At 42.8% G+C, this 23,008-nt stretch overlaps 1 protein-coding gene across 11 annotated transcripts in view; it reads right to left on the bottom strand.

Moving 5' to 3' along the window:
- bru3 (bruno 3) overlaps positions 1–23,008 on the bottom strand; it is a 375,654-nt gene that overhangs the window by 96,124 nt on the left and 256,522 nt on the right. The window lies entirely within an intron of this gene.

Genomic DNA, 23,008 nt, shown 5'->3' with positions numbered 1-23,008 from the left:
CAAACAAATTCGCCCCTTCGGTGCCCTCGCCTTCGTCACCCAAGCGTCGTTTTAAAGCAGGTGGTGCACGAGTTGCACCGCTCGAGATTTGGCCAAATCTGCTGGCGGTGGTGTGCTCTGGGTTGCCATGGTGACGGATCTCATCATATCTGTCCCCACCTCTATTATACCTTAACCCCGTTCTGGAGAAGCAGCATTTTTCATGCCCGCGTACATACAGTTCTCGAGCACCCAAAATTCGAGTCCTGTGTCAACACGAAACGATCGCATTTCCTGCATACGTTACACGCCAGACGCTCCTTCCTGCACTACCCCATTTCCATTCTGCTTTGTGCCCGGGAAGTAATAAATAAGTCATCGGCCAATACTTCACGATTTTACTTTCTGTTTGTTTCAACCCCGAATAAGATCCGATCAATCTAGCTCGGAATAAGGTCAACGTGAAAAACTACTGCCCACCATTTCAATTGGAGAATATAATTGAACATTTTGCTGCAACCGCAGCAGAGGCAGCCACAGTTTCTCGCCGACTGCAACTTTACACCGGCACAAATTACGTCCAACGAGCGCCACACCACTCGTCTAATTGGCCTGGAATAACCGCTTGTGCCAGTCGCGGCCAGAGCGAGCAAGATTGAACCGCTATTTTTTCGCGATATAACACACAGTGGCTACCGAATTGACTGGTGGGTCGTTCCCTCGCAGCTCAGTGGAGCCGTAAAGCAGAAGTTATCGATTCCAAGCCCCATTCAAGCGGAGTCTCGTAAAATTTTTTACTCTTTATTCCCATTTATACTCACGCGCGCGGGTGATATATGGAGTTAGCCATTTGTTGGTAACTACGCTCACAGAAGCAATTGTACGCACGTACCATGCTGCTGCTTTTTCATCATAATGATAAAAATATTTGAAATATTTCCCGCCGCCCTCTCGCCCTCACCAGTGTAATTTACTACGCAGGAAGTGACACTTTTATGTGTATTGAAAAAGTTTTGTGTGCGCTGCGAGCTTTCTCCTAGCCGCCCACCCGCCCGCCCGCCCGTGCGTGTATTATATTGCGAGATTTCAAGATCGATACGTGAAGCACACGCCTCCGATGCTTTCATCTTTGCTGGCGGAATTAATCATTCGCGAGCGAGTGGTGGTTTAATTCAATATCCATTTGCAATTATGAATCATGCGGCCCCGTGGGGATTAAATTCTAATTGCGGCATATTAATTGGCCTCAATTTAGAGGAAACGCCGGCTTGTCGGTTTGCGTGTGCATCCAGCCCTCGGGCTCACTCGCTCATTTTAATAATTTATCATATTCGAGGCCGTCAAAGCGAATAACTGATGGTTTCCCAACCAACCGGTGAAATAATGCCACCTGTTGGCGGTTGGTTAAAAATGGACGACCGACACACCTCCTTCTTGAAACGGTATTGCATTTTTCATGGGCCTCGAGGGGTAGGAAACGAGAGGCTCCCGAATTTACTGCCGGCAGACCTTCATCGCCGGTACTTTTAAAAAAACGCGTGCCAATCTGCAGTCAAATTTCACGGAAACACTTAGGCAGTGTCAGGAAAATGAGCGATGAAAATTGCTATCATCCGCTAGAGATCTGAAATGATCAATATGGCTTAAAATTTGGCATTTACTCTCGGATATTGTGAAGTGAGTCGGCCACGGGTGCCTTCGAAAATGGCAAGTTGCCCACGAGCTGCTCGAGTAAAACGCTTTTCCATTCACCCCTGGCGATAATAGAGCGGCAAATTATTATCATCGCCGGTGGAGGCAATCAATAAGAGCTGTTGCACTGCATGATTGTTCAGCAGCCACTTTTTGCTCATATGTGATACACCCCTCGCCGGTCGTTAGAGGCAGAGTGCTTGCCATATTCAAAACACACGTCATTTGCATACCCACTTGCCACACACATTATCATTTGAGCACGCGCGCGTCTCTCTCTTTTTCAAGTGCCCGTGTTTACACAGTGTCTACTGCTGCTGCCGTTAATCGATTTCGCAAAATAAAAACGACCGGCCGAGCAGCGAGTGGTGCGCCAGCGGATGACAGCAATTTGCATGCACATACACGACGGCAGGGAGATGTTGCTTGCTCTTTTGTGTGCACGCGGCGGCGGACTTTTCGGTGCTCGCTCACTTGGCAGCTCGTTTTTTCCGCTGCTGCCCGCCAAATTTGGCGTGAAAGCAGCGCGCGCGCGTTATTGTGTCGGCGTGTATCGCGCTCTGTGTAACCGGCGATTTAATTAAGCTTGTAATTTATTTCAAAAATGGCGGACCGGAAAATTCGGTTTGGTACCCCACCAAGCGGTAAAGCCTCTCATTTTGCATTATTTATCTGCGAGGGGAATATCTGAGAAGAGACTTTGGTTTACTGGCCTCTTTGGCGTTGCTCACTGTTTTATTTATCAGATTATGAAGCTGATAATTACATGACACTAAAAGAATTGTTCAAAACTGACCAATCAATGCTGAAATTTCTTTTTTGCCTATTAGGGTATAGGAGTCATGAACCTCATATCATGGCATGAAACGAGCAAGCATAATAAATTTATTAAATTAAAAATTATTAATGTATTTGTACTTGAAAATAAATATTATACGGATTATTTGTTTGACGAACGTGTTTTTTTAAAGTTACTCCAAGTTAAAAATGAGCAATTCGCATCTATTCCGTAGCTCGCAATTGGAGCTATCGCTAGCTTGCAAATCTTCAAAGATATACTGAAGGATGATCTAGGAAGAGAATTAAGTTTGGAGATGGCTAGAGTTTATGCTCTCACATTTTTCTCAATGTGTTTGGAAAAACAAATTCCGGAGGACAGAAATGTGACGCCTAAGTAGAAAATTCGGTAACGAAGTCGATTACCTCAATCAGTTTGCCCTGCCATATTTGTTTCTTAACTTGAGAATACTGATTTTTGAAAACAATAATTTTGCAATGTGTTATATTTCTACTATCAAGGTTTGAATAGTTTCAGCACAGCAATCAAATTACTATGATGCGTTTTATCGGTCCCATAATGATCCATAAATCTCAGTTCAACGCCTGCTAAAAGCGTCGGTTATGCAATTAGACAACATCACCGATGTGCAGGTTGCATACCCTCCAACGGGCTTCCCATTATCGTTAGCGGCACGCAAATAATGTCGCACACAAATATTTTTTCTAATGAAAGCATTGCTCACGTTAACATTTCTCTTTCACGCCGCTCGCGTGCAAAAGGCCCGGGTCGATTGTTGACTGCAACATACTAGTATAATGATATACGCACACACACAGAGTGCCGCCGCTATCTCCGCGGTGGCTGCTGGCTGGGATAAAAAAGGACGCGCTGGCGTCGCAATTACTCCAGGTTGTTGATGCTTTATTTCAAAACTCTGGTGGAAAACCACCCGTATGCGCTCTTCCTCTCTCTCTCTCTCTCTCTCTCTCTCTCTCTCTCTCTCTCTCTCTCTCTCTCTCTCTCTCTCTCTCTCTCTCTCTCTCTCTCTCTCTCTCTCTCTCTCTCTCTCTCTCTCTCTCTCTCTCTCTCTCTCGCTCTCTCTCGCGAGTGTGCAACTAACTTGAACAATGCTCTCTCGGCTCCATTATATTTCTTTTATCTGGCATGTAACATGCCGAGCGCGCGTGTGTATGTGCACGCTCATTTTATGTAAAGCTCAAAAATGATGAAACACGGTTTAATCTCTGGTGCGCGCCCAGCGGACGGTGAAGAATATACCTGCCCGCGTGTGTTATAAACTTATTTTTTATTGTACAACGCGCACTCGCTCGCTCGCGAACACGGCGGTGAATTCATAAAAGAGAGAGACGGCTTAATTCAACGTACACACACACACACACACACACACACACACACACACACACACACACACACACACACACACACACACACACACACACACACACACACACACACACACACACACACACACACACACACACACACACACACACACACACACACACACACACACACACACGCCCGCCCGTTTTTTTTTCATGAAAGTGCACTCGCTTGCAGAATAAAACGGGCCGAATCAAAAAACATACTGTCGCGTGAATAAGTGAGTGTGCTGCCGCGTGTGTAATTTTGAATTACGGCGGCGATTACGCGATGGTGAAATATTCGAGTGTTAATTGTGCCTCAGCGTTTTCCACCTCGATGCCCGGCTAACTCTCTGGGATGAAAATGCAATAAAATATTTATGAGAGGGTCCGGCGAGCGCATTTAATACACGGCCGGATTAGCGACTGTGCGTTCGGCGATGATAAATCATGGAATTTTGATGTGTCCAGCCTGCTGCGAGGGAAAAAATATTGCATGCACCGAGCCGTACATATTTTTCAGCATTGGGTCCACTCGAATGGAAGCAGCTCGCCGCTGGTCGGAAAAAGTATGCTGCACAGGGGAAAGGAGGGGATTCTCTTGCCAATATCGCGCGTTTATTGATCAAAACTGCCTGCCCGCGTGACGCTGAAAGAATACGTAACAAATGCGATACAGCATGGATCATTTTGCATCTCTGAACTTATCACGTGGAAAGTGTAGAAAACTCGGTCGGTGATTGTGTGTAGGCGTTCTGCGCTTATTGCAACAATTCTTGAAGAACGAAACTTGATCAACGGCACAACTTTCTGAAGAGAAATGTGTTTCTTGACGAACAATCCGGTAAGTATGATGTACTGTTGCGAAATATCCTCGCATCTGAACTTGTTTGATAAGAGAGGTTTTTCAAATGCTAGTATTCATTTTTTACAAACGTTCCCTGCATCAACTTTAATGGAAAACGCAGCTTGCAGTGTTGCAGAAAAAAGTGAGGGTTGCCTGTGGCAGAGGCTGTTGAATAAAATGTACAGCTTGTTGGGTGCTTAATTCAGCGTGATTGGATTGGGGTTTCTCTGATTAAACCGCAAAAATCCAGCTGCGCTACTTTTATTGCAAATTAGCTGCCGCTGGTGGTGCTGCTGCCGAGAGAGTAACAGGCTCCCTCCACTCCTTTTTTTCCGTCGGCTCACCCACACTCTTCGTACTCTCTCTCTCTCTCTCTCTCCCTGTATGTGTATTTTTAATACCGAACACAAAACCCAATATTCTCATTCTTTGGCTTGGCGTGGGTACATACATACATGGGGCCTGTTGTTTGAGTGGGGAAATAGTCTTTGGGGGATTGCAAAAAATGCTATATTTGCCTGTGAAAAGTAAAAAAGGCTTCGAGGAGAGGCTGCCAATATTATCGATCAGTGTCGGCCGCTTGGTGGATGCTAATTTCATGCTAGCTCAGTGCCGCAAGAGGTGAGTTTTCTAAGAAATCAAAATACCAGAGCGCCACATTATAAAAAGTTCTCTCCCGGACGCACGCTAGACTCGGATACCACCCAACACAGTCGAACTTCAGTATTCAAACTGCTCAGGAACAAATTGTTCAACATAAACAAGCACGCCTGAGTGTATTTGTCATGTACTCGCAGACATCTTTGGAATTAATTCAAAGAGGCTGCTGATTCGCGGTCGTGTCAAAGCAGCGCATTAATAATTTATTTGCTTGCGAACACACATGCACATACAGCCCCACTCGCGAGGGGGCTGTTTGGCACTCAATACGCGCGCCAACCGCGCCTTCTAACACACGGAACCATCAAAAGTTGTGTGTACATGTTGGTGGCTGACTACGAGATGTGCTCACATATCAAACAGCAATGAATTGATGGCAAACAAGAAGCCCAAACGGAAAGGGGAATTCAATTTCGAGGCCACGCACTCACTCACATGTGCAGTTCCAACGCAGCCATTAAGCTCGCTTCTGCCGTCGCAAAATAATATTTGAATAGCGTATTTAATTACCAAAAGCCAACAGCAACCGCGTCGAGCAGAGGTCGCGCCTTTTACAAATCAGCACCTAAATCTGATTCAGCTTGAGAGTGCGAGCGAGCGAGGTTTGTTTTCATTTCCGTCTTGAACAGACTTTGGTCGCTATTCTAAGTCAATCGCGGGGAAATCTGCTTAAATTTTAGTACTATTCACGAAACCGGTAGAGTGCATGCTAAATTTGGATCTCGTAACCGTGATAAATAAAATTCAATCATAACTTTCGCGCCTCTTAACAATTGCCAATATTTGTTTGTCAAACTTACTATTCCAATGAGGAGATTTTTAATGTACGTATTTACTCCATGAAAATTCGATCAAATCTTAAATAAAATGTTGAATAATTTCAGTAGGTGTCATTTTTTGCTTATATAGTGAAGATCACCCACTCTCTTGCGCTCATTCATTTTTCTCGCACGTATGCGTTTGAATTTTTGATCAAAAGTGCCTCCACCATAAAGCCATTCGGGTAGAGTGGCTGAATTATTTACCTTTCCTGATGGATTTGGAAAGAACTTTTTATCGACATTAATAATTCAGTGGATCTAAATGCGAGCGACAGTGGTGTATGTTTGTTTGTGCTCAGTACTGCTGGTCGGACTTTTCTCGCTGTGTGTTTGCAGCACAGTGAAGCGCAGCACAGCATGAAAAAGCAATTAAATTTAATCATATTTGGAAACGGAAACAAGTTTGCCAGCCTCTCAGGCGCTTTTTGCGAGAACTCGAATAAATAAATTAATCTAATTGGATTCGCAAACGCACGTATACACGGCTTCTCTAGCAGAGTACTTTTAACAATTGCAATTGAACTTCGCATGCCATCGGATGCATTAATTTGCAGTCGTAGAGGCGACAGGAAGGCTTATTATTATGTGTCCACACATCAGCGTACGAACATTCCATTCAAATGCACGCGCGTTTAACCGCTCGTCACGAGTATGAATTATTAATTATGATCCGCAGAGGATTGCCGCTTTAATGGAAATGAAACTTTTATGAGCCTGGCACGTGCAATATAATGCCGTTTGCAAAAATGGCTCTCTTCATATCCGTGTGTTCGCGCTCACCCTCCGGTTCCGCGCGCACAGCAAACAATGAATCCTTCTGGCTGCTTTTTTCACGTCGGCACGAAAAGCTAATTAAAAGTTTTGGCAAATAAATAAATTTGCGCGCGGTCTCTCTCATTTCACTTTATAATTACTGGCTGCCATTATTTCCCTTGAACAATTTCACGGTTGGATGAAAAAGGACATTTTGTTTTTGTATTTTAGTATTTGCTAATCATTAGCATGCTGTGTGATTGCAGCTAATCCATGCGCGGATAATTTGACCTTTTAATGAAATGTAAATGCAATTAAATTCAGATGTAAACACTTTCATCGTTGTTTACCAGATTTGAAATTTGCTTTCCAATTACCGCCCATCAACGTAATTTACATGTTGCTGCTGGTAAAGCAAAAATAAAAAATCTCATTTCCTATAAAAACCTTATTAACCGTACTAATATTTTGAACCTTGCGAATTGAATTATTTTGGAACAATGACATATTTTATTTTTATTTTCTAGTGGTTGAACTGATACAGTTCAATTAATCTGAATTAAAATATCAGCCATTGTAAAAAAATCCGAAAATTTTGAGAAAAACCAGTTCAAACGGAACACAAAAGAGGCAAATCCGTGCCGCGGACGATTGACCCGCGGCACATTGTCGCTATTAACTCGTTCCCCAAGCGCCATTTTCCATTCCATCCCCCACACCGTCCTTTTTATTATCAATCGCAAATAATGGAGGCATATTAACGCGGTGGTAGTAAAAAATCTAATCATTTATTATTATACGCAGCGTTTCTCTCTATTTACCCCCAGACCGTATTGTAAAAATGTCCGCTCTCCCGCCGTTGGAGCAAATTATTATTTCCCCGCACGCTCGTTTTGTATTGCACTCGGTGGAGCAAGCAGCGAAATCGGAAGAGCGGAATGAGACAAATGCGCGGCGCAACTCGTTAAAAAGCGACCGACTCGATGGCGGATCAATGGAAAAGCGATTACACGTCGCACAGGGAACCAAAGTCTAATCACACACGCATACACCGCGCCTCCAATATCGGTCGATCGGCCTGGTACAAATTGAATTGCAGCAAGTTGCCGAAAAACAAGCAGCGTTGTGTTCATGCCTGGTCGCCGGCCAGGCGGAAATGATAAAAAAGCACAGCTTTTTCCTGTGACCCCGATTATATTGGTCTTTTTATCGGCGTCATTAGGACTTCATGCAGCCGAGGGGGTGGAATATTATCTCACTACTTTTAACGTCGACTCAGCATTATTTTATTGTGTTGTCTTATCTCCAGTTTTATTTGTTTCAATTAGGGAGCGAAATGGGCGAATTTATCTGCTGAAAGTGATTTGCGCTCCGCCGGGATTATGATCCTGGCTCGACGGAGACACGGGTGCACGTTTCGATTTATTGGAATGAGAAGCAAAGGCCGGCTCTCTGTATGTTCTAAAAATACGTCCGTAAACCCCCTAAAAAATGTTCTAGTGTCACTGAAAGTCATGCGAGCATGCGGTAGGGTATTTCCTGGTAGCAAAATTTGTATAATGAACTAAGTTAAATATTTTAGATGTTGTTTAGTTGTGTTAAAATCAACAATAATTTATTTTACTTTACGCCAAAGGCGTGCTTCTCTAAGAATATCATAAAAATTTGCGTTTCCATTTTTTCCTGCTAAATATTAGAGCATTCTAAGAAATTGTTTGATTCTACGTTACCATCCACAGCCCCCATGACAAAGAGAAGTTCGTAACGCGGAAAACTTACCTAGAACAAAGAGAAACAAATTGCATTATAAAAAATCCTATCCGTAGATAACGTTAACTGATTCAATAAGTTTAGTACTTGACATGCAATTTATTAAAGGGATCAACAATTCTGCCCATCTTGGTTGAATTATGCCATTTCAATACGTATAATGTAGGCATGAGAGGCAAAAAGTCCAAGGAGAGTATCATCACCAGCCAAGCGACGGGCAGATGAGAGTCGTCATCGCGCAGAGAGATGTCGCAAAGACAAACAACTTTATGTAACGAGGGTTGAAGTTGATGGTTTTGAAGAGAACGCGCGGCAACACAACGAACGGACGGCCGACTAGTTTCACCGCCGCCGAGGGTGTATAAGGGCCTTCGAGCCGAAGTTTTGGGTCAAATCCCCTCGAGTGTAACAACTGGAATTGTCATCAACATCGCAGGAAAGAAGCTGACCGGCTGGTCGGACCGTCGGAGCAGAGAGCTTTCTGCATTTTCTCCGTGTATCGTATGCCGCGTCCACTTAATTTCGACCTGACATTGTTCTCCGGAATAAGCAGAGGCTCTCTTCTTGTTTTTCAGTAAACAAAACACTGAGGCGGAAATACTGAACACAGTTCGTTCATCATATTCCTCGAGGGCACGTCAACAACATTCTGCTGAATTTTTGTTATTCCGCTTCGACATTCGTGCAGATTTATATTCACCGGCATTGTCAAAATCAAAGGCGGAATAGGTTGCGGTAATTGAAATTACCTTCATAAAAGGAGTTAGCAGTAATCCCATAAAACTTAGCTTTAATGGAGGCGGATTAAAAAAAGATGCATAAATTGCAGAGCTCGGCGACGAAGAGAAAGGACGGCAGAAATGGTAATCTCTACTTTAAAAAAGTGAGCCAATTCCTACATTTTTCGCTGGAAATAAAAAAGGAAGGGAAGAGCAGCGAGAGTGAGAGAGAAAAGGGAACGGAAAAGAAAGGGAGCGAAAGAAATCTGCATAATATTTGAAGCGTTAAAATATTCCTTTTTGGGATGCCACGGTGATGATGATGAAAAATTGAAGCGTGCGTGCGACTTCTTTGCTGCTGCTCATCTCTGACGATCGATTCGGAAAATTCGCTCTGTGACAATCTGCACGAATACACGCTGGCAATATGGGTGTTGCAAGATGGAAAAATTCCATTGAAAATGCGATTCTCTCCGGGAGAGTGAAAAAGCTTTTTCCCTGCATTTTTATTTGCTGCTAGATCCATATGATGTGTGAAAAAAGTTTTATTTTTTATCGGCGCGAAAATTTCTCGCCGAGCAATAATTCTAAAACATATATAAAAGGGTTCGAATAGTATTCCTGATTTTAATTTTATCAGTAGAAAATTTTTTCTGTCTTTTGAAATCAAATTTGCCCGTAGCAACCAAAGGTGATATTAAAAGAAAAGAGCAAATTTTCCGTTGCGAGACGCTCAACTTTTAAAAGCAATGCCATTTTTCTCTACAAATATTCATGTATTCCGTCGCGAAATTATCCCCGGCGGGTGGTGAATTGATTAAGCAGCGGCGAGAGCGAGCCGCCGGCGAGCAATCTTTACGACACACATGTCAACCCTTTTATTTTGCACCGGTTTGTGTTTGCATGCGGCTCGGTCGGAAGGGCGGGCCGGCGGGTTGCCTACCTTGGCCTCTTCTCTGTCTCCTGCCAGCCAGCCAGCCCAGCCACTCGGGCCTGCTCGCTCTCTTCTTCCCCATCACTTTCAAACCTTATTCAATTTGCATGCAAACTACCTCATACCCTATTTTATACCCTCAAAGCTCTCTTCTCTCCTCGCTCTTTATGCCTCTTGTTGCAGCACGGCACAGCGGCTCCTCCATTTTATCTCTGCATCCATTTTTCCCGGCCGTTATGTCTCTTTACTCCAGAGGCGGCCGCCGCCACCGCCGCCGATATTAGATGCAAAATAAATATGAAGAAATCCACGCCTGCTGATATTTGTTGCTCTCTCCGAGGAATATATATGTTTATGTGGAATTTTGCTTTTTCCCAAACGCGCGTGCATATGTGTGTCTTTGTGTTACGCATTCGCTGACAAGCCGTGCACGCGGATGGAGCACACATGTCGTCGGCCGGCGGAATATTTTCATATAAACCTGTCACAAGTGATATTTTACACGGCGATGGTCACTTTATATGAGTCCCGGCGTGTGATATTGCATTTCAGCTAGCTTTATGAAAAAAGTAATAACACGCCCACTCACTCGAAGTTATGCAGCTGCTTTTTTGCTGCACGGATGTGAACTCACGCATTCCGTAAAAAATGAGAGAAAGCCAGAGGAAAAACGAATATTTTGGACAAGCTCTGTGAATGAAAAAGAGTAATTGTTTTCTGCCCAAACGCTCTGCCAGTGTTGTGAAATATTTACACAGCCGAAATAATGACGCGCATAATTATTTCCGCATGAACTGGTGGGTCTCTCTCTCTCTCGTGTTGTGTACGCCCATAAAGAGTTATTATTTCAGGTTAAAGAGAGTGGAAAAACAACAAACACGCGCTGATGGGAAAACGGCCATGTGTGCGAGCGAGCGGCCTGCCCAACGGTTGGTGCGCGCATAAGCAAAAACATCGAGGCTATCTCAAAATTAATTATCATTAGTGTCCAACGATGCTTCCTGCCCTTCTCTGCTACAAAAAAAACGTTCACGCGTGTGCTTCCGCAGGAAGCTCGCCAAAGAGCACTCCGACTGTAGCAAAGAGAAATAACAATCCAATTTAAATACTGATTCACGTGGGCTCAGTAAATCGTAACTTGGCATTTTGTGCGTTAGTTTTGCCTGATATATAACTCAAATTTTCGTGTCACTGATATCGCGTTGAATTAGTTAGCAAACCTGCTAAGTTAGAACAAAATTATTTTTAGATTGAATCGTTTTTTGAACTCTTTGTCAAGGACTAAAATCGTTGGTATGACATAAAATAGTTTAAAGAGTTAAAGACGCAATTTCGTTTGTGAACGGAACAATGCTTTTTAATTATCTCAATAATAATTTTTAGGACAAGAACTAGAGACGTTTTCAAAAATTATTAAAATAGATATTAACAATGGCAATAAATTAAACCAGGCTTTAGATATGTAGTGGTTGCGGAGCCGAGCTCCCATTCCTTTTTCATTTTTAGCCTAGGGTATTGTTATTCATGATTGTTAGAAATTCGTTAATGCAACAGAGAGAGAGATTTTTAATTTAAATTAGTTTTCGCCGGACACACGAGCCAACAAGTCGCATCTTAAGAGTTCCGAGCGTTTAATTGTGAAGGACCCGGCTCAATCGGGTAAATTCTTTTCTAATTTTAAATTGTTCTTCAAGACGAATCTCTTAAAATTGTCAATTCTAAAGTCGTTTATCAATTTTGTTTAAAGGTCCTTGTATTCTGTTAGACTAAGTCGCCAAGTGACTGACGTTTATAAACAGAAGAATTCGTTGAAAATCCCGCAAGGTTTAATTTCCACCTACTACCCCCCAAAGATATAAACAGCTTGCTTTTTTCTATCTTTCCTTAAAGCACCGGTTTTAATTCATTTTTGCTCTGCTTATTCAGATTTTATCGGGGTTATAATAGACAAATTTCTCGGCTGATAAAACTCATAACACTTCCTCTCACACAGTTTCCTCCTTTTCTGTGCCACTTGCCAAGATTTACAGATAGTAAGGGCGATGTTATCCCAGCATAAAAGGACGATTCAGTGGCCCCAGTCTTGGCGGCCTTCCCAAATAATAATAATTTGCGGCTCAGCAAAATGCAACAGGCGGAGCGGGGTGGAATTGCGGCTGCGAAAGCAGCTAGACGAGCTAACCAAGCAGCAACACACAACTACAAAATTACACTCCAAACACACACACACACACACTGGCAGGCGGCCACTGCCATCATCACCATCAACACTTGGTAATGCAGCTTAGATAAAATAATACCACGGGGAGCTGCTGGTTTATTATTACAATAATGCAACGGCGGCAGACGGAGCTCGGAGCGCACACAAAGTGCCATACCCTTTGCCGCCGCCGTTCTGTTGGTAGTTCGCACTAAATGTTGGTTTAGTTCGTGTACTATACGTGTGTGTGTGCGCGAGCAGCCAGCAGAGCGAGGAGTTTAAGGGATTATGCAAAGCAAGCATTATATATTATTCAATAGGAAAAACACAGCAACAAGTTTCCCTTGATGGATGGATGTGTGCTGCTGAATGTGTGTTTGCTGCCGCTGCTGCACGCTGTTCAAGCTTAATTTCATTCTGTTATGTGCACTGAACGTCAGCCACGATAACAAGTTAATTCCTCTCGCAATTGTGGAAAATGTTAATAATAAAGTAACCTTTTACTTGTTAAAAGTTCTTTTAAAACTGCGGATAGTATTTTATTTGCAGGTCGGATGTATTTTTGAACTCAGTTCGAAAATTTATTTCAATTATTTTCATGTCAAATATGCTCTGAGGGATGGTATTTGAAAAAGGGAAGAGCTCCCACCCTATACCGAAAGTCATCTCGCGTTTCCCTCTCACGCCCACGTAACCATCTACTCTCTCTGCGACTTAGTAGCCATACATTTGCGAGAGGATATAGCCGGAAAAAAACTTTTAAAGGCCGAAGCAGTCCCCAGTAGCTCCGATGCTAAAGAGCGTGTACGCGATTTTACAAAATAGTCTGAATAACTTATAAAATAGCAGCCAGAAGTCGAGAGGGTAGCGCACTCGAAAGCACCTTCCGCCCTGTTATTGGGAAGCAGCCATACGCAGCGCACTTTGCCTCACAAAATCTTTATTGGAACTCAATGTATGGATATGGCAAGTATTAAAAGTGAAGTGGGTGCATTTTTTCAAATATTTGGTCCTGCTTTTCGATGATATTGGAATTTTTCAACGTAGCCTTGGTCTATTGAAGTCAAGAGAAGTAATTCTGTTCTGTTATGAATATAATTTAAGTCCTTTCAATTTTACAAATTAAATATCACAAAAACAAAAATCTGAATTGGTATATATTTTATTTTTAATGTTGTTTACTTGTTCGAGCAAAGCACCGCATGAAGTCTCTATAATTTACTATTTGTAAATTGAATCAAACTTTTCTTTTCAACGTTAATTAATGTTTTGAATAAACAAGCAACGCAAATTGAATCGAGATTAAAAACCTCATCAATTAGCCTCTCGGCCCGCAGCACAAAGTTAATTTGCAAGTTCCCAGTGGTCAGACTGGCGAGCGAGTGTCGCCGATTGCTCGCTGATATTAAAAAATACATCAGCCACTCATCAAACATGCTGGGAAAGTGGCTTTTTTCGTTTCTCCTATAATTCATTCCGAGCTGCGCAGCACAAACAAATTCTTTTGCTCTGGGGACTGACTGGACGCTTTGATGTCAATGATACACACGGCACAAACTCGCTCGCTCGCTCGCACACTCCAATTGATTAGGGAACCCGATAACTTTGTGTTGCGCAGGCGGCACCATTCATTTTTGCCTTCTGTGCCTTCGTTTTTGTCGCATTCGAAACTTTTTTCGCGGGCCGAATCAAATGCCTTTGATATAATATTGATATAGAGTTACCTGCTACCACTGCTTCACTCTGGGCTTTGCGACAGCGTGCCGAGCGTAAAAAGAGGCCCACCCGCTGCTTTTTACGAGCTACCATGTGTCCTCTGTGTATTTTAATTAGAACGTCAAGGCGCAGCAAAGAGAGCCAGTGCGCCTCTCTCGTCAAACTAACTTTTCGCATGCTGACAAATTTTAATTATCGTGCCGAAATTGCCTGCTGTGAAAGTTTCACCTATAAAAGTCGAAAGTCATCAGCCCCCGCGCGCGCGGAGCACAAACAAGTCGGATTATCGGCGCACCCTGTTGCCGGAAAAATAATCCGCCGTCGAGAGCGAACAACTCGCCCGTATTGGCTCTCGCGATTGCAGTCAAATTGATTTTCGAACGTGCGTGTGCAAACTGCTGATTAACTTACAACCGAACGGATTAAAAAAGATTGGTCCGACCGGTGGGCTTTCAATTTTAGCCGTGAAGTTTTGGCAAACTGTTCTTTCACTGTGAATTTTTTCAAACGCTGAATTCTCGAAAAACGTCATTCAATTTTATTTCTTTAAAAACATTAGTAGAAAAATTAATTTTGTCATGTGTGTTATGAAACATTACTTTTGAATAATTGAAAATAACTCGCATGAAATCCAGAAATTTTCAGCGCAACAAATTGTTTGTAGCTTGCCGGTTAAGTAATTATTCCAGTCGAGAGTTGTTAATTTTATCTCTCTTTGTTGTGCGTCTTTTATCTCGAATAATTACAATTTCAATTTCCCGTTTTGATGCTCGCTCCGCAAACTAATCCAAAGCGACAATTACCGCGCAACAAAGGCGAAAATCATTTACAATTACAATCGACGAACAGCGAGCGCATGCAGATATTGCGTATACAAAGTGGCCCATAGCGTGTACAAACCGAGGACGACCAGCGGGAATGAATGGGTGCAGCCGGCGTAACAGCGAGCGAGCGAATTGAATTGTCCCTTGAATGTAATTAACGGCACAATTAGGTTAGCCTCTTGACTCCATGAAATAATAATAAATTAAATAGGTGCTCGCACAATTGCAACGGCTCGGCAGGCAGTTGTCATCACTTTTGATACCGAGAGCGGCGCGCATCCTGCCTGGTAATCGAGTTAGCGAATTTCATCGCGCTGCTCCCTCGCTAACCCTTCTCTCCAGTCTACATTATGTACACGAAAGAGCACTGCAAGTACATGCATATCGGAGCAGGCGACAGCAATAATAATGTACGCTGATGAGGTATTTGTCAAGTGCATTCATTGCGCGCGATCTAGAGCGGCTCAAGACGGGCAGCCCATTATGAGAGCCTTTCAACCGACATCCTGTTTTCAGGCTGCCGCCTTCAAGACGTCAACCGACCTTCGAGACACGCTAGTTGCTTCCTGCTCCGCACAAAGCTCCGGCTCTTCCACGCAAACAGCGCCCGGGCCGATCAATTAGGATAATTTGCCTGCTCGTGACAGCGTGCACAATGATACAACCCTTTGAGTGCGTGCTCTGCTAATCAAAACTGAAATAATTAATCTGGCATCGCTCTCATTGGCCGAAGTGTGGCCAAACACGTAAAATGAAATAGCAGGGGGTGCAAAAATTGATATTTTCCTCGATATTAAATTATCCCATCATGAACAGGCTAGCACGTAGAACAATTTTACTGTTTATAAATCAAGAACAGATAGTGAATTTATATTTCATTTGTACTTTTCGGTTCCCCTTAATGAAGTTATGTGCGCACTGAGTATTTGTGCTTTATAATTTTGAATTACACAATGCTGTTTAGTTCAATATTGCTTTCAAAAGCATACTACCATGCTACCAGTTGCAAAAGAATTGAATTACAATTAGTTTGTAATGCAGCAGATCAAAAGATCAAAGGAAAATTCTGAAACATTTTTTGCCCCCGATTTCAAAATCATTAGTCCAGCTGTTTTGAAAATTAGGAGCACGTTTTCATCATTTCGTTTAAATTACGTGAGGAAAGGTCATCAAGGTATGACCTATTAGCCGGCTGAAGGTATTCGCTTAGTATATAGCGTATCTCTACAACATAGAAAAGGGAATTGCAGCTGCTCTTGGCATTATATTGACTGGCGCAAGATATTGCGCACATGCAGCTAATACCAATAGCGTTTCCACCCTTTACCTTTCCTCATCAAATTTGAAATTGCGTCTGGAAGCCTTTAGAGCCCGATATACGACGGTGATAATAATATTAATCACTCTTTGAGCAATCTGCTGAAGAATCCATGCAGACTCAAGACTATAAAGTGAAACAGCTCATCTCCCCATCATTACATTTAATGAGGATGGACGTGAAAACAGCGCACTTTACTAACTTCTATTGTTTGTCTCCCAACTACTCCCAAGGACGAAATGTTGTTGCTGCATTACCAGTGATGGTGCACAACAACTTCCAAGTCGTTTAAGTTATGAAAAACGGTGCGCAAACACGGTAAAATAAATCTCTCGGTGCACGAGCAGTTGTAAACAGGTAAATGCACTCTTGAGCAGCACGGTGAAATGGTCGAATCAAGTTGTCCAGCGCCCGTTTTATTACCTCGGCTTCGGTTCGAGGAATTGTCGCCGAAGCGACCACTGCTGCCTTTAATGCATTAAGGGAGTTTGCAAATTGTTAGCACGAGAAATGCATTGTGATTTGCGCGGTGTTTAATGGGCCGGTTGAAGCGACGGCGGCTGCGGAGGAAAGGAGACGCTAGGGAAATAAACTAAGTACTCGGCGGGGCGTGCACTCGCCGTGTAAATTTATTGCAATAATACTGGCTGCTCGCCGTATGTACGCCGAAATGTGTTAGTTAAATTATCGTTATTATTGCAGTGCATGCAGTTCTCTCGGCTCGATTTGCATATCAAAATCACGCAAGAGCTGCTAGAACTCGCGGCTGAGTTATGTGCGCAAGCAGCAGCCAGATAATTAGATTCAAGCTTTAATTTCGCACGAACGTAAAAAGCTAATTAGCGAAACAATGAGCTGGAGAGCGGGAGTGGCGGTTAGATGAATATTTATTGTCTGCCTGTTAAAATAATAGTTTGGAAACTCGTCGGCTGCACTTCTCTCGCTGACTGACAACTCGTGCGTGAATTTCACTTAGAAGGGCGCTGAGCCAGGAAAAGTGGAATAAGCCTTAGTGTAAATGGAAGCTGCGTTCCCGAAAATTTTAAATAGATGTAATAATATGTGACTATTTAGAACTTTCCGAAAATAAAATTGGCGAAATTTCCATGCAACCTTGTTTTTGCCATTGACGCGAATTTTTCAAGATTAATTAAAAAAGCTTTCCGCTTGTATTTTGTTCCTGCATGATGTTCGTGCGTAATTTTAAATATTTCAAAATTTTAGCATATTATAAAATGTTTTTCTACAAAGATATATCTGCCTACCATGTCTAAACACAGACGTTTCTCTCCATGCTAGGAGTTTACTCAAACTCATTTCCTATAAATACGGAATTCCGTCCGCAATCCACACAAATTCGTTTGATCCCATGGTTTTGCTGCGTGAGCAAACCCACGCAAACGATATTGCTGTGTACACGGTGAAAGTACAGTTTATTCCTCGAGTGTGCGGTGCGCATGTTTTGTGCAGGGTGAAATTCAAATTAGCGTACTCGCGGCGGGTCTCTCTGTTTGGTTTGCGTGTTGGTTGTTGATGTTTTGTTGCGCGAGCGCGCTATTATAAATAAACTCGATATTCCACTCAATTCCCCGATGAATTGGAACATCAAAGAGAAAATATTCTAGTTTTCCCCGCCGCCATAATTAGCTGTTGCGTGGCGTTCGTCAGATGAGATATCTCTCTCTCTCTCTCTCTTGCTCTCTCTGCTGTTTCTGATAGAGCGCCGAATCAATACACGAGAGCGCCGACGACGAGAGAGGAGAGCAGCCAATTTTCAGCAGAGGTCGTCATTGAGCTTGTCAAACGATAAAAAAAGTGAAATGACGGGGGAATCGGTAATGATCGAGAAGAGAAAGCAGCTTAATTGTGTGTTCCGCAAGTGGTGTGATGTAAATTTTATTGGTTGATTGGCAAGTTTTGAAGAAAGCTTCCCTCTTTCAATGCATTTGCATCTCTTTGATGGCACTCAAAGAATTATGCAATTCGTCAAAGAAGATTTTAATTCAGTCTCTAGAGCAGCAGCGTTCCGTTTGAAAAGCGGTGCACACTCGGACTTATTATGATTTCACGAGCCATTTGAATTCAGAATTAATGCCAGGTTCACCGTCTTGCGCGTTTAATCCCACTCGATAAAAAGCTAGCTGGGTTTGAGCAGAGAATTAGAAATAATCCGCCCGAGCAACTAATTTCGGTGGCCACTAAAACTTTTTACAGTCGCATAAAAAGCAGCATAAGGCTTGTTGCAAAGTGACCAAGAGTATAGCGGACACGCGGGCGATTCCAATAAAGCATCTGCTCCAGGGTGGGCTGGCACGCATCATATGTCATCAAAAGTTGGCTCCGATACCCGCATCCCCTAACCGTCCGTTGAAAGTTAACTATTTTATGGCTAAAATCATAGACTTTATTACATTAATGAAAGCTTCAAAGCAAGTGGATGTGCGGCGGCAGTAGTTTAGTTTCAGCCCCTGCGCGTGATGTCGTCGTCTTTTTACCCCTATGGACCTCGGCTACGTGACGCGAATGGCAACAACGGACGGCAGGCAGGGCTCATCCAGCAGGAGAAAAGTAGCCGAGCCAGCTTCGGTTTTTTCGTCATACACATAAAAATTAACCTGCAGCCGTGAGTGGAATTTTAATTCGCTCTAAGACACTCTCGGTTTGCATCTGCAGACGGAGCAGACCTACACCCTTCGAGCGCGGGGGCGGACGCGGTGCGAGGATTGCAATGCGAAAACAATTAATCAGTCTCAACGTCAAGCGCTCGCCTCCCGGAGTGCTTTATTATTCCATCCATCTCTAGCTCTGTCACTGCTCAGACCGAAATATTGCGCCCGGCAAGACGGATATGCAATTCTCATTCATTCAATGCGGCCAAGGGGGTGCAAACTGCACTTGGCACTTCCATCTGCCGCTTTTGTTAATTTTTAATTGAACCGCTCGAGCGAGTAATGCAGCTTACATGGATGTCGACGGACAAGGGTGTTTGTTTGCATGACAAATAGTTGGTGCTGCATTATATCTTGAAATATAAATTTGTATCTCTATACTTGAAGAAGTTTTTAAAATAAGAAAAATACTTGATTTTTTGAATATGGTAATTTTGAAGAGCATTTTAAATATCAAAAATTGTTTTTAGTGAAAAAATTCACACCTTAGGTGGCCTAACTTTTGGGATTTCACTTATATGGTTTAAGTGCTGGAAGGAGATTGAACATCGTAAGGATGTTTTGTGGTGCTTCTCAAATTTGAATACCAAAATCATTTCAAAGCATCTCACATTTTGCATTTAGTTATTGAAAAGTTCAAACGCGATTTCAATATTAGACCGGCCTAGCAAAAAAGACAAGCTTCGTTTCAACCTCGCTCCGCGCTGTTTGCAGAGTTTGGACGAGCATATTGAATTTTTTGCTCTTGCCCAGCATAATCTAGCAGAGCGCGTTACAAGTTTCGTTTCGAGCTAGCTATAGCTGCCTCCACTTTGAGAGTGGATCCGGCTGTAAGTAAGTCTCGCTAAGGTCTGACTTTATTCCAGTGAAGAGATAGAGAGGCCGCGCGAGCGCCTCGGTAATATATTCAATCAATTTTGCATTCACCCTCATCCAAAGTTGTTGGTTTTTACATAAAACACACTCTGCTCTCCTTTTGCATAGGCAGCCGGTTGTGCATACACATTATAAACCCTAATGGCGGCGGCGGAGCTTTCGCGCAGAATTAATTTGCATATGAAAACACATTCATATACGCGGGGAGGATAGAGAGACACTCGGCTACGCTATTTTGAGGCCGCACAGTCCGAGCCACTTCTTTGGCAAAAATTCTCTCCTCGAACTTAAAGCGGCACACCTGACCTGGGATTTCTGCACGATTTTAGTATGCATAACGCGGCCTCAGCCGGCGTGGCGCCTGATCACCCTTGCACCTTGCGTGTTTTCCAGCCCTCTCCCACTTCGCTGACTGAGATGGAGCAAACTTTTCTTTTTGGCCCTTGCCGTGCATAAATAAGCTGCTTACCGACCGTGTTTTAATGTTGAAACATTTTAATCTGAACGAAAAGAAGCGCGGCGAAGAAAGTGGGACTTACACAAAGTTGCCGACAACATTTTGAGTGCTTGCTCGACTGAGCTCCTTATATATTTCGCGATTGCAAGGATGTATATGCACGCTTGTTTCATGCGCTTATGTTTTTTGCAGAGAGGTGAAGCAAAAAGGTTCCATAAAAAACGAGGAAAAATGATGTTGCTTGCAATATAAAATAATTTAAGACACTTCCGAGATAATTTTTTCAGTTTTTCCTGTTAGGGAAAACAGTGTATAGCGTACTTTACGACGCCCAAAAATGATTGTGATGCATGGTAATTTTAGAAAGGATTTCACAGATTTTTCATAAATTGAGAAGGTTGTGGTTCGAATTGAATCGCATTTGAAATTAATTTAGCTTAGCAATTTTGAAAGAAAATGGAACTATTAATGTACAAATTCGCAATTAGAAAACACGTGCAATACGAAAAACTTGTTCTATATCATAGATAAAAAAATTTGATGGTTAAATTGATCACTTTAAAAATTTTATAGGCTTTATGCATGTCCAAAGTCTGACGAAAAACATCCTTCAACTTTCCATTTTTTTTATAAGAAGAGCAGGCGTTAAATGGAAATTTACAATCCAATTTTACTAGCTTACATGGGAGGTTGTAATGTTGTCAAGACATAGATAGAATGAAAAAGATAATTATTTTAAAACGAACTAGAGGACAATTTCGCAGCTGGAATTTTCCACTTGCTTGTATGGTCAATTTTTTAACATTCCATATAGTAGAGCGACGGTTAAAAAAACCTTCTCAATTTTGAAACCCCTTCTTGCACGTACTCACAAAAACAGCAACACTCGCTACGCCAAGTCTGGGAAGATCAGCTCAAGTTAACTCACCTGAAACAAAAGATAAATCAAAATGAAACAACGTGCTTAAATTCTTCGCTCGCAAATCCCACATAATTAAAATTCGCTGATGCGGCAGTGGGGAACGAGGAGGAATAAATGCATCCGCGGCGGCCTAAGCAGAGCATTTTAAGTTGCAATGATATATACGCATACACGGCATACACAAAGAAGAGGCACCAAAGCACAGAGTGCGAGGCGGAAAAGTATGACAAATGGCAGCGGCAGCGACAGTTAAGGCTTTTTCTTAGGCGACGTTTCCTAATTGTTTCTTTGCCACTCTATCAGGGCTTGTGTGTGCTGCATCGCGCTCCCGGTAATATTTTTAAGAGGATTTCGCTGCTGCTACGTCGGCGTGGCGTGCAAGAAACCAAGATAAAGCCGTTGGAATTTATCATTCGTGAAAAGTTAAATGAAATTAAATGATCGCGGGAAAGAGACGAGGAGCCTGCACCGACGTATGGTACAGTGGTGCAGCCCGAAGGGCTGGCTTCTGGCTCGGCGCGAGGAGGAGGAGGCGTTGAATTCGCTGCCGTGTGTCATTTTTCACGCTCGCGCACGCCGACGCCCCCTGGAATTCATTCTGAGCTGCCGGGAAGGATTTGCACGGCCGGCGTGTTTTATTTATTTGTTTTCTTGAAAAATGGAGAATTGGAAAAGTCGTTTTGTTATGGGAAGTTGTGGGAAAGCTGATACATTCTCGGAAAAAATCTGACATGAATATTTTCCGCATCAATTAGGACATTAGGACAAACACGTTACTGTTTCTTTTGATAAAATGTTAAATCAGTGCTTCTAACCAAAAAAAACTGCTCAATGCGAAAATCTATTTAACGAATATTACCCAAGCGTTTCTAAAACACATATTTTGGCAAATAAAATTGGCGAAAAAATTACAAACACGGATCATATCAATTATAGTAACAGTTTTACTCAAACTTTTCATGTCTATAATTTTTGAGGCCAAAGCGACAAAACTACTAAACGGATGTGTGGCTGTGAAAAGTTTGCATTTTTATTTTTTTAAAGTAATTTATGGGTGAGAAAGTCTCCCAAGATTCATTCTGGGCTAAAAAATAGTCATGCACCAAGAAAGTTTTCTGCGGAAAATGTGGATTTCACGGCCGATAAATCGCGAGAAATACGGCTTTCTTTCCACGTTAAGCACACGCAGGAAAATCCTCCATGCGCTATTCAGCCTGCCCGGAGCAGTTTTAAGAATAATCCTCGTGTAAAACTGGCGTTAATGTGGTGATTAGTATTACTGCCGCATTTCGCATTAAACAAGCAGCCGGGGTAACAGGAGGGAAACTAATTTGTAAGATGGTCGATCGGGGAATAAACGGTATCCACATGCAAAGGAGCGCGATTCCGCCTGCCCGGCGGGGAATGAAAGAAGCTGCCTGCGTTCGTCGAAAGTAGTAATTAAAATTCGACTTCCGTTTGCAGGCGGCACACAAAAGAGCGTAAATCAATCCGGGTCGACTTTTTAATTGGACTTTTCTGCCTCCGCGCCGGCCACGTGAAATAATCTGAAAGTGAGTTCCGGTGCACTGGTGGTGAAAAACCCCGGAGCCTATTGTTCGAGCCACGCTCGCTTATCTGACTGCCGGCAGATCGGTTTGACGTGGAAATCTGCTGTTTGGTAACGAATAAAATCCGAAATCCGT

Source organism: Cloeon dipterum, chromosome 2, assembly GCF_949628265.1.
Source record: "Cloeon dipterum chromosome 2, ieCloDipt1.1, whole genome shotgun sequence".
NCBI classification, from domain to species: Eukaryota; Metazoa; Arthropoda; class Insecta; order Ephemeroptera; family Baetidae; genus Cloeon; species Cloeon dipterum.
This window is presented reverse-complemented; position numbering and strand designations above follow the sequence as displayed.